Below are 17,317 nucleotides of genomic sequence, written 5' to 3'. Positions count from 1 at the left end.
TATATATATATGTATATATATATATATGTATATATATGTATATATATATATGTATATATATATATATATATATGTTTGTATATATATGTATATATATATATATATATATATATATATATATATGTTTATATATATATATATATACATATATATATATATATATATATATATATATATACATATATATACATATATATATATATATATATATATATATATATATATATATATATATATATATATATATACATATATATATATATATATATATATATATATATATATATATATTTATATATATATATATATATATATATATATATATATATATATATACTGTATATATATATATACATATATATACTGTTTATATATATATATACTGTATACATATATATACTGTTTATATATATACATATACGAGTATATACTGTATATATACGCAATGTATTTTTTTTTGTTTGTTTTTGAGGAGTGGGAGGGAGCAATTGGAGAGTTGTTTGGGGGTTCAACGAACATCGATCATACATTCACGCTTAACGAGGCCCACACCTATAAGGAGCAGAATATCCCATTTATCTCATGAGCACACCAATCACACACCAGACACCACCTCCATATCACAACTATGCAATGCCAATCTACCTACCATTTCTGCCTCCACACCTGTACCTCTCTTAGCTATCCATTCCATTTTATATCTATCTACTGTATCAGCCATTACGACCCTCCCATGAAGACCATTCCATAAATTACTTTCAATGACTGTGTGTGAAATATCTTTTCCTCGCCTCGTTCACAAATCTCCTCTTTTTCACTTTCAAGCTATTCTCTCTGGTCCGGTCTATCGATGCTGGTATAAAAAATTCCCCGCATATATTTTGTCTATACCCTTCATTATCTTGAACATGTCTCTCAGATTCCTCTGGTAATTCTCTCCTTTGTAATGGAAATCATCCTGGTGTTCTTCAGTGGTTTACTATCCCATCTAATTCTGGAACCGATCTGAACCCCTTTGTATAATATGGCAGCTATGCCCATACTCAATTGCAGAGACCAAAACTGAACACAACAATCTAGGTGAGGCCTCAGGAATTTCCTGTATAACTTTGACACCACCTCCTTCGATTTATAAACTATCCCCCAGCGAATCCCATTTGGCACTGCACTGACTGCTTAACTCCTGTATCCACAACAACCCCATATATCCTTCCGCTGCATCACCTACTCCCAAACTACCCCATGCATTATGTTTTTCAATATTTCGATTATTCCTAACCAACCCAATATCATACATTTTCCAGTATTGAACTGCATCTGCCAATGGGATTTCCTGAGTCTGGTCACACTCCACTCTTTGCTGTTTCCCTAACCTCCAACCTTGGTATCCTCCATATCCTCCAGGTATCCGTATTTGTAAAGTCTGCTTTTAACCTGGCTGTCCATGTCATTGATATGAATCACATACAATAACAGTCCGAGTATTAATCCCTGAATTACCCCATTACTAAGCCTGGTATTGGCTTAACTGTTAAGGTGGCTGTCTTGGGATATTTGGATGCTGAGTTCAAGCCCCTGTCAGCCGTTGAATTAACATCAGGTGGGTTGACTCAGCCTGTCATCCTTCTGGGGTCGGCAAAATGAGTACCAGCTTACTGGGATGAATGAGCCATCCAAGTACCCTGCGTCGGAGTGGTGATCCGTCCAGAATTGTGTCCAATAGCCTAGGAACTGCTTCGGCATGCCTACGCATCTGAATATGCAAAAAGGAGTGGTCTTCTTCTTCCCACCGTTGAATTAACACCAGGAAGGTTGACTCAGCCTATCATCCTTCTGTAGTTAGCAAAATGAGTCCCAGCTGACTGGTAATGGGTGTATTGCATCAGTGGCACAGCTCTGACCCCAGAAAATGATGCAGCCAAACAACGACGAGCTGCATACAAACCACCGCCACCACCCCATTACTTACAACTAGATGGTATTCATAGAATACTTACCCTGCGCATTCAACTTGTTGCGAGCCAACTCTTCTGTTTTTGAACTTTTTTTTTTGATCCAATATGGCTGCCAGACCACGTGAGCGATGGCATCATAAATTTATAGTCTCTAATATAATTGTTGCATAGATCATGCTCAATAAATTTCAAGCTGATCAGACTAAGCGTTGTCCCTGTCGAATTATGACGTCATAATTATGGCACCAATGACGTCATCGTTAACAACACCTATTCCCCATATGGAGTTATTTACAATGAGCCACGTTTCAATTTTTTCCTTGCAGCGGTTTTGGAGACATAGAGGTGCAACATTTTTCGCTTTTTCCAAGATGGCACCTGTACCACATGACCTATGATGTCATGATTATCATTAAAATATTCTAAAGGAGGAGGCGCTCCTATGGTGAAAATTTCGTGTCCATCAGACCAACAGTTCCTGAAAAAAATTAATAATGATCAGATGGATAAGTGTTGTATTTGTCGAATTATGACGTCATAAAGAAGGCCCCGATGACATCATCATTAACATATCTTATTCCCCATGGGGAGTATTTGACAATGAGCCAGGTCTCAATTTTTTCCATGGAGTGGTTTCAGAGATATAGAGGTGCGAAGTTTTTCCAAGATGGCGCCTGTACCACGTGACCTATGAGGTCATAATTAGGAATAAAAAAAGAGGAGACGCTCCTATGGTGAAAATTTCATGTCAATCGGACCAACGGTCGCCGAGAAAATGTTTTTGTTTTTTTAAATGCAGACATGTACGGCACACGGCACACGTATGCACCTGAATGCTTAACCCCGCCTTTCGCTTCGCGAGCGCAGGGAAATTACTTACAACCAGTAAAAATCTTGTAAATTACCTTGGTGGTGAAAATCCACCTTTAAAATTGAAAGAATTACTCTCACCTTGGAACTCTTTATCTGCAATTGGAATTCGACCATCTGGGGTGTGTTCAGTTATCAAGTTTGTTCCAGAGTGCTCACCAGGTGGCTTAAGCACCGTTGAATAGGAACGGCTGGCTTGGCAAGCACTAGCAAGCTACTTGGTAACTAAACATACCCCTAATCTCGTCAAGCCAAGCGACACTTTGCCTTCGGTCATTGTGACTATCATTCGATATCCAACTTCAATCATGGGTTGTTGTATGTCCTGGTAACTTCTCTCAGAGTTCCAGAGGACTAAAGAAAATGAAATTTGTTTAAAATTAACTCAAGCAATAGCAACTTAGAATTTAAAAAAATATACACAAGAAAATGATTATTTTAAACAGGATGTACATGGCAGAATCACATGCATTTCACATAGCAGCAGCAGTGCACAACAATAGAGCAATACACAACAATCATCTGTTGTTGAGGGAAACCCCGGGCTGAAAGACCAATAAAATAAATAAATAAATAAATGGAGGGTGGGTGGAAGGAGAGCCTGGAGAGGGGATTAAAGACAATAACCTGTCAGATAAGGGATGGGCGTGGGGAGTGAGGGTTAATTACAAGGTACAAAAGATCACAGATAGGGGATGGGTTTGTGAACTATCTGGGAATGAAACAAAAAGGTAAAGGTGTAGTTTGTCTTCTCTCTTAGGGGGGGGGGGGGGGGGGGGAGTGGGGGCAAGGACTTAATATTAGTAATGGGTAGCTTGGTCTGACTTCCAAAATTACCGTTTGTTAGTGTTGTTACATGTTACAGTATACGTGAAATCGCAAATGCAGTTTACGTTCATTATTGTTACTCACTTTTAAATACAGGATGTTTTTATCTTGATTATAAACTACTGCAAAAAAATTAAGGTGGGGGCATTGCTCCCCCTACTTGCCCCTAGAGTACCTACATAAAGAGAGTAGCGACAACTTCCGCATTGACGCCATTTTGTTTCACTCGCCAGCGCGCGGTGCGATCGCTTGCCGCACCGCCAGTGAACTAATATCTACATGGTCCAAACCTTGGCTGTATGGCAAAGTCGTTCCCCCCCCCCCCCCCCTTTATGCAACTCATTATCCTCTCTCTCTCTCTCTCTCTCTCTGTGCTTGTGTGTATGTGTGTTTTTGTATAGGAAAGACTTGTGCATTATTCATGAATCTTTGGTTTTAATGGTGATCAACAAAGTTCAAAATGTGGCATCATTTCTTGTTCTGCATTTGTACACTCTGGTGCTGGGTAATGGTACCAACAAATATCACTGCATTTGTCACTCCTCTTCAAAGGTGGTTGTCACTCCTCTTCAAATCACTAGCTCAGGAGAATATTGAAGTTGAACTTCTGATATGGAAGAGCTACATCAAGCTCAACAACGCTTCAAGTTCAATAAATAGCACATGAATTACTGTAATACTGTAGCAAAAGATATCAGATAAGGAGGAAAACTGTTTTGATCATTGCTTTGCCTTTTTACTCTTTACTCAGAGTGAAGAGTGACTCTGCTTAGATTTACATTTTTTTTTGGCAGGTTTTCAACTTAGTTGTAATTGGTAATGTAAGTCAGCCTCGGCTGCAAAAGTTACAAAGACAAAAGCAATTTGAATAAAAATATAAATAATTATAAGGAAATAATTCTCGATGTCTGTCGACAAATTAATTTGTACTTAATTGTTGTCATACCAGTATGTTGATGAAACCTTGATTATTTTCTGTCATTTAATGACATGTCATGGACAAAAAATATTATTCAATCATGGAACAAGTACATTAGCAACAAGACAGTTCTAGTGGGGGTTTCATAATATTGAAATAAGTATTTGCAAATAATAATTTGGTGGCTGGACATTCTGAGTTAAGGACGTCTTACCGTTACGCATGTTCAAAATGTAAAACTTTTGTCAGTTGTTTTGTAAATTGAAAATTATCTGACCGTTTTGTTATTTATGGCCAACAGGGGCCGACTATTGTGGTCCACCTGTTGGGCATAGGTGCCACGTTACCGTGGTCCGTGAGCAAGGCCCTTGGCCCCTCCCAACAAAGGGGTCATGCCCCAAAACAATGGGGTCCATGGTGGTGCTCGGCCACAAACAAGTGGTCCATAAGGTGGTGCCCTAAGTTCGTTTGCTCGAGAAAAGTAAAATTCTTAGTCGAGGCAATGGTAGATCACATATTGTCATGGCAAAATCATTTTATGACTGAGGGTAATATGATTACAAATAACGTTTTTGGAAATAATGTACTATTATATCGAGTATAGTCAGGTTCACTATGTCAATAAATTATATTTCGTTCAAAATCATGGTAGATTAGCAAACCTATACATTTTTGGAAAGGTTATACCATAAGGAAACTAAAAATCAATGTTTACATTTGGAGAGATACCTGTATGGCGGCCATTTTGGATTTTCAAAATGGCCACTGTAAAATACATATTTTGTTCCATTTCTGCCTCTAATTACCCTAAAAACTTTTTAAAATATACTAAACCTATATTAACGCACAGGTTGTAAACCTGGTGCGTTATAGCGTTTGCCTGGGAATTTCTGTCTCTCCAAAAGTGAAGCTAGTTTCTGTCGCTCATTTCTGTCGCTCAGATGTGTAAACAGTTTCTGTCGCTCAGATGTGTAAACATGACGTCATCAAATCTATATTTAGGCTAACCATGGGCTACCCCTTTGGCTGGTACGCGGCCGCTCGCTAGTACATAATGTGAATACATTTCGTGAAAAGTACATAATGTGAATACTAGTAGCAATTTTACAAAAACCATGGCATAATTTCAAATCTTGACCCGAGATGATAATTATGCTACATCATTATGCTGCCGGTTCTGCTGCGAACTACTTCACCATGGAAAGTACCATATGAATAATAATTTCCATGTGCCAACCTGGGCGGAATCCAAATGGATTCACTTGACTTGTTTTCAGGGACAAGGAATCCAATGAAAGTATCAAATTAGTGCTATGGGGAATGGTAAGACACGAATCAAAGGTTTTGAATTGCAAAATACTGTCTTTATATTCGCGATAAGTATAAGTTGCATAATCAAATACATGTTATCATTTTGTACAGGCAGTTAATAACATCAAAATGTGTCACATTAATTCATATCACCAAACATACACAGGCAGTCAGCAAAATCATACATACACATGCAGTCAGTATAACTTCACATCTACACAGGCAGTCAATGACAAAATATACACAGGCAGTCAATGGCATCAAACATACACGATTACAGAATATGCCATTTAGAGTTCGTCATCACTGTCCTGTGTGTCGTATCCGACAATATAGTCCGCATCGTTTTCACAGTCCGTTCCACACAAGCAAAGGTCGGTCAAATTGATTGGCAAATCGAATTGGTCGAATGGTCGATCGAATCGAATTCGATGAATCGAATCGAATCGAATCGATCGAATTGGTCGAATGGTCGAATGGTCGATCGAAGCGATTGGTCGAATGGTCGAATGGTCGAATTGGTCGAATGGAATTGGTCGAATTGGTCAAATCGAATTGGTCGGAATTGGCAAATGTAAACATTGATTTTCAGATTTTCCATGTAATAACGTTTCCAAAAATGTATAGGTTTGCTAATCTACCATGATTTTGAACGAAAAAACATAGTGAACCTGACTAGTATGTCTTATTGAGTTTTATAAGCAAAATGAAGAAAAAAAAAGATATTGTCTTCTTGGTAAATAATTAAATAATACAAATACACACATATACACACACACATATATACACATACACACACACACACAGACATATATATACACACACACACATATATGCACGCACACACACACACACATATATGCACGTGCGCGCACACACACACACACACACACACACACACACACACACACACACACACACACACACACACACATATATGCACGTGCGCGCACACACACACACACACACACACACACACACACACACACGTACACATATACACACATATACACCCACACACATATACACATACACACACATATACACACACACACACACACATATATGCACGCACACACACACACACACACACACACATATATATGCACGTGCGCGCGCACGCGCACACACACACACACACACACACACACACACACACACACACACACACACACGTACACATATACACACATATACACCCACACACATATACACATATACACACATATACACACACACACACCCCTGGAACTGTATGGAGATTCCGCTCTTGTTCTGCGAGGCTGCGTCATCGCGTTTTTTCATGACGTCATACGATTAAGCTCCTCCCTTTTCGTGCGAACCGATACATACGCCAATATTAATACGTGGGACCGATATCACCACTGCTTACCTCGCACAAACACGATGACGAAGTTGGTTTCCATCCCACTCTGCTCACTTTGTTCTCCCATACTTTCCGTCTTTGTGGATTTGCAGGGAACCTATACATCTTGTACCCATTCTCCGATTTATTGCTGCATCCAAAGGCGCAACATCCCGTCATTTTGTCAGATTTTTTGATCACCAAACTTTCAGTACTAATTCGTTTTAAGCTGCGTACGGCGTTGATTGATACGCGATCGCGTGTGAAACAAAATGGCACCTGGAGTCACGTGACCCTAAATTTCTGGTCCCCCTATGTCGCTACTCTCTTTATGTAGGTACGCGTTGATTGATACGCGATCGAGTGTGAAACAAAATGGCACCTGGAGTCACGTGACCCTAAATTTCTGGTCCCCCGATGTTGCTACTCTCTTTATGTAGGTACTCTACTTCCCCCCCCTACTCCTTAAATTCCGCCAGTGCCGGAAAAGGTATGGAGAAAGAAAAAGCAATACAGGTGATACGTATTTGGAAATGAGAGTAAAGGCGTGTGAAGCATTTCAAATCATCATTTAAATTTTTAAACATCCGCGTTGCCAGATTGTGAGGGAAGGAAGAAAAATGTGAGATGAAAGAGGAAAAGAGAAGGAGGTACGGGACTGAACGAATTCATAAATCATAAACGAGTAACTTCAATCTTATTTTTTGGTGTAATCTCTAAGATATATATATATATATACATATATATATATATATATATATATATATACACAGTATATATGCTTGCAGGAGTATCCGGTGTTGCCTGATGATGTTCTAGTCCCGGTGCCATTTTAAAGAAATCAATTTGTTTTTACCTCCACCCCCTGAGGAGGATGGAGATTATGTTTTCACCTCTGTTTGTTTGTCTGTTTGTTTGTCTGTGAACAGTTCTCCATTTTCCAAATTCCCTTCCAGGTCCAGGAACAGGTCCCTTCCACTACCGTCCTATTGCTCTGACTTGTACTATTTCCAAAGTCTTTCAATGTCTTCTCAATAACCATTTCCTCAAGCATCTTGAATCCCTCAGTCTTCTATCTGACCATCAATATGGCATCAATAAGGCAAGATCTACCGGAGATATCCTTTCTTACATTACAAATGTCTCGGCCTCTTCTCTGAGAGGCTTTGTGGAATCCATTGTTGTAGGCCTTGATATCTCAAAAGCCTTTGACAGAGTTTGGCATCGGGGTCTGATATATCCAAGCTTCCCTCTTTCGGCTTTCCTCCTTCACTCTGCTCTCTCATATTGAGCTTTCTCTCCGACCGCTCTATCTCCATTAATTGTTGATGGTTCAACATCTTCCTCCTTCCCTATCAACACCGATGTCCCTCAGGGGTCTGTCTTGTCTCCAACGCTCTTCCTTCTTTTTATCAATAACCTTCTTTATTCTACAAATAACCAAATGCACTTGTATGTATACTGATGACGACTACATTACATTATTCTATGTTTTTCCAATCTGCCCTAGATCTTTCCTCACTCGATCTACATCTCATTGGATCACAGCCACCAATTTTAAATTCGGATTTGCACAAGATTTCCCAGTGGGTAAATGTAATCAGGTTAAGTTTAATTCTTCTAAAACTCAATTTCTTCCCATCTCTCTCTCTCTCTCTCTCTAAAACTCCTCTAAACTCTCCAATCTCCTTTGAAAGCTCCACAATTACACCATGTGATTCAATAAACCTACTAGGTATTACCCTAATATCAAATTTATCCTGGAATCCACACATTACACAAATAGCTTCCCTCCACTGCCAAACTATGGAACTCTTTACCTTCTCATGTATTTCCAAACACTTATGACCTTTCTACATATATACAAATGTACTTTTCGAAAAGCAGATTTTACTTCCTCAAAAACTCTTAGACAATTTTCTCTTTCTTCACTTTTCTATCAATGCAGCTCTTTTATTTAACACCTGGCCTTGATTAGGACTATAGTCCGTGACTGGAGTCTTCAACGTAAAAAAGGATATCTAAAAAAGTTGCGGATGGATTTGGACGAAATATGGTGGAGAGGTTGGGTGTTTGAAAATGACGAATTGATTCGATTTTGGTGAAGATCCGGATTGATCTGACATTTTAAATTGATTCTTCACCTTTGCGAGATAGGGCAAAAAAGAATATATAGCATACTAGCCGAAAGCAACCGGTGTTGCCCAGGTTCTTTTTGAATGAATTTACGACTATAATTCAGCTTTTACTCGCGGCCGTAGGAGATTGACTACTATAATTCAGCTCAGCTTTTAATTGCGAAATGGGCCCAGCCCGGCCGAGGTGGGCCTCGACCGGCCTCGCCACCTAGCCTATAACCTTCCCGGGGCCCGTCCCGACATTTTTTGTTTTAGAGGTTTCCTCCTATCTTTCACCGTTCAGGAGATTAGTGCGTGCAGACAAACAAACAAACAAACAAACAAACAAAAACTTTATTTTATATATATAGACATGATTGGATCACACACACACACACACACACACACACACACACACACACACACACACACACACACACACACACACACACACACACGATCATTTAATAGATGGCTCCAGAGATGGTTTGACTTCTTTCCTGATCCATGATGCACCCAACATGAGCTGGGAATGGTCCATGATGAGATGCACGATGTCAGAGCTGACTCCTCTTGGATGGCTCCTCCTGACATGCTCTTTTACATTATTTGGATCAGTCGAAACTGATACTTGTCATTTCTTCTGCGTTATCCGCTGTTTTCATTATTCCACAAAAAAGTTCCTGAAAAAGGTCCAGTGGTCTACATTGCATTAAATTTACTACTAAGGAGAATTCCACTTAATTCACAGTGGAAGTTGGTAAATAGACTTACAGGTTGCACCGATTATCACATCCATGCTGTACGTGTTTGACCAGCTTCACAAACAGCTGGATTTGAAAGGTATTTTTCACTTGCCAACCGGATCAGACACTTGGGACTCTTACTTGGCCGTGGGAGTTATTACTGGCCGAGGGCCAACGGAGCAACATTATAATTGAACCCTGCTATTGCTCTTGTAGCTTTGACGAGTTTTTCACCGAGAGGTTTTGTGCAGGTAGCAATTGTTTCTTTTGTCTTTATACATGAATATCTTGTGAAATAATTGCATTTAATAATGTTAAGAGCTTGGAGGCAGGAAGGGGGTGTTGCATGGTACAGCTATAATTTTATAATTCTGCAGGTAAAATATGCAGTTCTAAATAGAATTAGACATTAGAAATTGCTCAGGTGTAGGGACATTCCAGGTTTAAACCCAGAGATACCATGGGTGACTGAAAAGTGTAATTTGTTGGTTTGCAATAACTAATTATTTAGACTATTTAGACAAGTGTCATTATTACCCTGCGCATGCGCGAAGCGAAAAGTTGGGTTAAGCAATTGCTTCACTTTGTCTGTTTGTTGTCTGTTTGTCGACACAGGTCAGTTTATTTATATTTGAGGAACTACTTAATTTCAATTGTATTTTATATTTTGAACACGAAACGGAACATTAATCAGAAAATGAGCCTGCAGTTTAGCAGCACTTTGTTTGTGAATTAATCCCGACCACACATGTGCAAAGAGGAGTGAGATTATTTTTTACTCTGTCTACATATCTGGCAGTCAAACAAAATTGAAAATTATTCCAAACAGAAAACTTACTATTTTTAAGGACATCATAAAGGACACAAGCAACAGGTATGATGAACTAATGTCACGTGTTAAATACGGTGGTGTAAAAGACGCTGTATCAACGGCGATTAACTTCCCAAAAAAATTTCTACAACCTTTAGAATCTTTATTTTATTTCAATCGAATTTTTTTTTTTTTTTTTTGGATACATAATCGAGGCTCGTGAAAGAGCTATCATTTATCACACAAACAAATCAAACACACAAACAAAATATATAAAAAGAGGGAGCGGTATACAAGATGGGGAGAGAAGGGGAAGCACATAAACACAACAGTTGAGAGCAGGGACATCGGCAATGTGTGGGAGGGAGAGGGCTTGGGGGGAGGCGGATTGGAAGGGGGGTGGGGGGTGGGAGTAGTATAAACACAAGGACACCAAGGACTTCCAGGACAGAAGTTGGTATTTCAAAAAAGTGGATTTGGGGTGAAATTAGTGGGGGTAGAAAAGATCAAGGTTTTGGATGGGGGAAGACAAGAGATGGTGGTGAACAGCTGTTTTAAAGACCTGGAGGGAGTAGTGGGATTGAAGAGAGTGAGGGAGTTTGTTCCAGAGGCGGGAGAAAAGAGTAATAAAAGAGTGAAGGTGAGCAGAGAGTCTTGATTTTGGCAGTTTAACCATAAGAGGGTTGCAGGCAGATCTTGTGCAACCTGTAGGAATATTTGGGGGACAGAGCCCAGAGAGAGCAGGAGGAGCAAGGCCAGAGAGGAGTCGGTAGAAGACAGAAAGACCACCAACCTGCCTGCGGTGAGTAAGTGGAAGGCCCTCGGAGGTAGCTTCATCATGGGAGATTCCAATGATTCTGAACGCTTTGGTTTCAACAGCGTGAAGACGAGCTAGGTGTGAGGCAGGAGCACCAGCCCAGATGGGAGAGCAGTATTCCATTGAGCTGCGGATGAAAGCCTTGGATGTGGTGAGGAGCTCCGGTGTGCCAAGGAAGGACTTCGCACGACGGAGGATGCCCAGTCGGCGACAGGCTTTGGAGGCCAGATTTGAAATGTGGTTTTCCCAGGAAAGATCATGGCAGATAGTGAGACCCAAAAGCTTGAGTGACAGAACTTCTTGGAGAGGATTATTCAGAAAGTGGATGGGAGGGTTGTCCAGTCGGTCTTTTCGGAGAGACATCGTAAGAGTGTGAGATTTGTCAGGATTGAAAGACATATTTCACTTGTTTGCCCAGTCTGTGATTTTGTCCAGTTCTGCAGATAGTGAGGAGGCTGCAGACTGCCGATCTGAGGGATGAGGAATGGAGCGACAGAGAGTGGAGTCATCGACAAAGAGATAGAGAGAATTTTCAAGAGAGTCGGAGAGATCATTGATGAAGACCAGAAAAAGCACAGGGCCCAGAACACTGCCTTGGGGAACTCCAGCCTGAACAGGAAGAGGAGATGAGAGAAATCCATTCAGGGCCGCACGTTGACTACGACTAGAGTGGAAGTCCACCAGCCATGCGTGGAGATTTCCATGGATACCAAAGGAGGAGAGTTTGGTGAGCAGAGCGGGGTGCCAGACCGTATCGAAGGCATGTGATATGTCGAGGGAGACAGCTCTAATTTCCTGTTTGGCATTGAGGACCTCCATCCATTGTTGAGACAGCAGAAGCAGCATGTCCAGAGTAGAGTGACCTGGACTGAAACCAAATTGATGATAAGAGATCAAGCCATTGGAGAAGAGGAAAGATTTCATATCCGAAGCAATGATGGATTCCATGACTTTGCTGATAATTGGGAGAAGGCTGATTGGTCTGTAGTTGCTAGGATCTGTTTTTGCACCTTTTTTGTGTAAAGCGGTGATGTTGGTTGATTTCCAAGCAGATGGCAGATGATCTTGAGCAAAAGAGAGGGTGAAGAGAACAGCGAGAGGGAGTGAAAGAGCGGAAGAACAGGATTTTAGGACCCGTGGGCTGATGCCGTCAGGTCCAGTTGCAGAATCAGAGTCGAGGGTTGAGAGAAACTTTTCCACCTTGTCAGGAGAAAAGGACACAGAGTCCAGGAGCAGCTGGGTACGACTGGGTACGGTGGGTACAGAGAGGGATGGGTTTGGGACACAATATTTAGAGGCAAACAGAGAGTTGAGGCATTCAGCTTTTTCATGTGTGGAGTCAGCTGTGTAGCCATATGAGGTAAGGGAGGGGATGGAGGGGGAACAAACACCAGAAACAGATTTGACCAGACGCCACCAGGATTTGGAAGAGGGAGACAGATAAGAGAGTTCGGTCTTGAGAATGGAGAGATATTGTTTCCTGGCTCTCCTGAGGATGTAGACACACACTTGTTTCGGGCTTTGTGAAAGGAAATGAGATTTCCTTCCATTGGATTTGCTTTCCAGGAGACGAAGGCAAGTTGTTTCTGCGCAACAGCCTCACCACAAGATTCCGTGTAACATGGACGGGAGGAAGGGTATGACAACTGAAGACGAGATGGGATAAATCTGTGCATGAGAGAGAGCAATTTACTTTGGAAGAATTCCCAGGATGAGTTGATGTCAGAGGCGGTAGAGATGGGAGACCAGTCCAGATGATGGATGGCTGCTTGAAGACCGTGCCAGTTGGCATGAGTGAAATGCCAGACTCGTCGCGCTGCGGAGGCTCCCTGAGAATGGTCAGAGAGATGTCCACTTAAATTCTATACTTGAACACTGTATAACACAAATTACCTTTTTGGCACTTTCAAACCCCTTCCAATATACAGTCACGTGAAAAAGTAAGTACACCCCATGTAAAGTTTTGACTTTTTCAACATTTCAACATCCAGCTATTTGATCTTCATTTCAACAATATTGAAAGATAAAGGTGATATAATATAACAAATATCATGAAACATTTACATTTTGTAGTCCATTGTATAATTTAAATAAACATAAATGCAAATTTCGCATGTGGAAAAAGTAAGTACACCCTTGGCTCTAAGAGATGGCATTGCCCCCTTTGGCAGAAACGACCTCAAGTAGGCGTTTCTTATAACTGTCTGCTCTGACATGTCTGACATACTCTGACATTGACTGGGAGAAATTTTTGCCCACTCCTCCATGCAGAATTCTTTCAGCTGTGCGATGTTTAAGGGGGTTCTTGCATGCACAGCTCGTTTCAAATCCCCCCACAACATCTTTTGGCCATTCCAGAACCCTCCATTTCTTTCTTTTCAGCCATTCCTTGGTGGATTTACTGGTATGTTTAGGGTCATTGTCATGTTGCAAGGTCCACATTCGGTTGAGCTTCAACTTTCAGACAGATGGCCTCACATTATCCTCAAGCACCCTCTGGTACAATGAAGAATTCATTGTGGATTCTATGATGGTGAGCTGCCCAGGCCCTGATGCAGCAAAGCTGCCCAAACCATAATATTTCCACAACCATGCTTTACAGTTTGTATCAGGTTCTTGTGGTCAAATGCTGTCTTTGGTTTTCGCCAAACATGTCTTCTGGTACTGTGGCCAAATAGCTCTACCTTTGACTCATCTGTCCAGAGCACATTGTTCCAGAAGTGCTGGTCTTTGCCTCCGTGTTCATTGGCAAACTTTAGTCTTGCCCTGATGTTCTTTCTGGACAACAAAGGTTTCCTCCTGGCACACCTCTCATGTAGATCAAATTTGTGCAACCTCTTTCTCATGGTAGACTCGTGCACTTTGACATCAACAGTGGCAAGAGCTACCTGTTGGTCCCGTGATGACATTTTGGGGTTCTTAGAGACTTCTTTCAGCATCTTGCGGTCTGCTCTCGGGCTGAACTTCCTGGGGCGGCCTGGCCTGAACAAGTTAGCAGTTGTTTGGAATCTTCTCCACTTGTAGATGATCTTCCGGACAGTGGAATGATTGATTTCAAATTGTTTGGAAATCTTTTTAAATCCCTCCCAGACTCGTAGGCGTCTATAACCTTCTTTCTGAAGGCATCAGAGAGCTCTTTTGATTTAGGCATGGTGACGCCGCACACTTCAACAACAAAGAGCAAACCAAACTAAATGTCTGAGGTTTAAATAAGACAGGTTCCTCCAAGATCCTCTCTAACGATGTTCTAATCATTTGCACCTAAGCTGGTGCACCTGATTCTAATTTTAGGTATTTGAAGTAGTGATAAATGTAGGGGTGTACTTATTTTTTCCACATGCGAAATTTGCATTTATGTTTATGTAAATTATACAATGGACTACAAAATGTAAATGTTTCATGATATGTGTTATATTATATCACCTTTATCTAACAATATTGTTGAAATGAAGATCAAATAGCTGTATGTTGAAATATGTTGAAAAAGTCAAAACTTTACATGGGATGTACTTACTTTTTCACGTGACTGTCGTAGTGGAAAGCTGTCGAAAAATTGGAAAATGAGAGAGATTGGGATAAGGTTTTATATGAAGTCTCGAGTTCGTCTCGCCTCGAAGGGGATACGAGACTATTGCAATACCACTGTCTGTGTGTGTGTGTGTGTGTGTGTGTGTGTGTGTGTGTGTGTGTGTTTGTGTGTGTGTGTGTCCACGTTTATATATTTTCACTTTGAAAATGTTTTTCTCTGCAACCACTTGTCCGATTGATGTGAAACTTTAAACATAGGAAGGACTCCCCATGCAGAATATTTTATTGCTAACTCTGATGTATAGGCCACATTGTATGCCATCCACATTGGATTAAAGGGAAAATAAATTGGACATAATTTTCTCCAAAACTGCTCAACAAAAATAATTGAAACTTTGCATATGTCATCAACTCCCCATGGGGTAAATAGGATGATAGTGATGATGTCATCGGAGAAGTGGGATTCCAGCGATAATTGGTTGAATTTTTTGATTCGATAAAGTTTTAATTTGATTTGAAAATAAAATTTTGATTTTAATTCGATCCCAGCGATAAACATTCACCCCAGATCTACTTTTCTGAAATACCGACTACTTTCCTGGAAGTCCTAGCAGTGTCCATGTGTTTGTTTGTTTTTTTACCTCTCCCAGTCTTTAAGGGTATTTTGGGTCTTTAGGGGTCTTGGTGATCTTAAGGGTCTTGGTGAGGGGACTTAAGGGGTCGTCAAAGGTCTGAGGGTCTCAGCATTCTAAAGGGTCAAAAGGTATGTTCCAACAGTACGTAATTAAGAGTTCACGGACTGTTTTTTGGGGTGTTTTTTTTTTTTGAAGAAGAAGAAGACGACGATTTGGTCACAAATATGCAAACATACAAACAAACAAACATAACCATATACGTTTGCTCTATTACAATAAGATACAGCAGTGAACCATTGCATAAGCAAATCTATATGGATAAAATCGCTATTGTTAAAAAAACAAAACAATCGAAATGCAAAACCATAGGTGTGGATGGTATTGGATTGAGAGGGTGCCAGTTGTGGAGGAGACGAGGTGATACACCATACCGCTGCCATTGGAGAGGGAGGGAACATTGCCTCAATTTGACCCCCATGAAGCATGTTTTACACATGCGAGTCCATCGTTAAGAAATCAACAGAGAAAAGTCATAGCTGAGGGAAAAGGTGAAAACTGAGGGAGATTCAGTCTGACATTCATCTGTGCCCAGGCAGTCCACGCAAAGCTGGTCTATGGGCACTAGATCAATGCACCACTGATTTGAGAGAGTGTATGTGCGAGAAAGTCATTGCTGATGCATTAACAGGCAGATTGAGCAGCTGGTAACAGAGCTAATTAGAAAATGAGAGAGAGAGATTGGGGCAAAAAATAGCTGCAGTGGCCATGGCCAAAAACCCGCTTTCCAAGTCAGGGACGTGATGAGCACCAACGCGTGAACTTCGCTCGAACTGAAAACCATGAGCAGCTTGGCCGCCATTGAAAGCCTGTCTGCAGAGTCTGGCTATGGAGAGATGTAGGCCTACGTTCTGTGCTGCTGCTGGCCAGCTGTTGAGTATTGCCTGGCACCGAGCTTTTCCATATGTCATGCTGTCTGACCATAGGCATAACCTTCTATCATCAACTCTACAATCTCAGTTTGCCCCTCCACCTACAACTCTTTGCTTGCCCAACATTCAGACGACACTTGTGACCTGCCTGCATGTTGTGGTCTAAAGACTCGCATGAAAAGACCAGAACTCAAGTCCATCTCTTTTTTTTTTGTATACTAAGTCGAGGCTAATGTAAAAGCTAACGCAAATAACATATAATAAAGGGATCAGGAGGCAAGAGGGGAGAGAGAGGGAAGCACAACAGCAGTAGATGGACACCACAAGGACTTGAAAGAAAACGGAATTTGAAGGAGGTGTGTTTGGGGTGTATTCATGTGGGTAGAGAAGATCAAGGTTTTGGATGGGGGAGGATAAGAGATGGTGGTGAACAGCTGTTTTAAAGACCTGGAGGGTGGAGTGGGATTGAAGAAGGTGAGGGAGTT

This window comes from Myxine glutinosa, chromosome 3, assembly GCF_964187855.1.
Source record: "Myxine glutinosa chromosome 3, kmMyxGlut1.1, whole genome shotgun sequence".
Taxonomy (NCBI): domain Eukaryota; kingdom Metazoa; phylum Chordata; class Myxini; order Myxiniformes; family Myxinidae; genus Myxine; species Myxine glutinosa.
Note: the sequence above shows the minus strand (reverse complement) of the source record.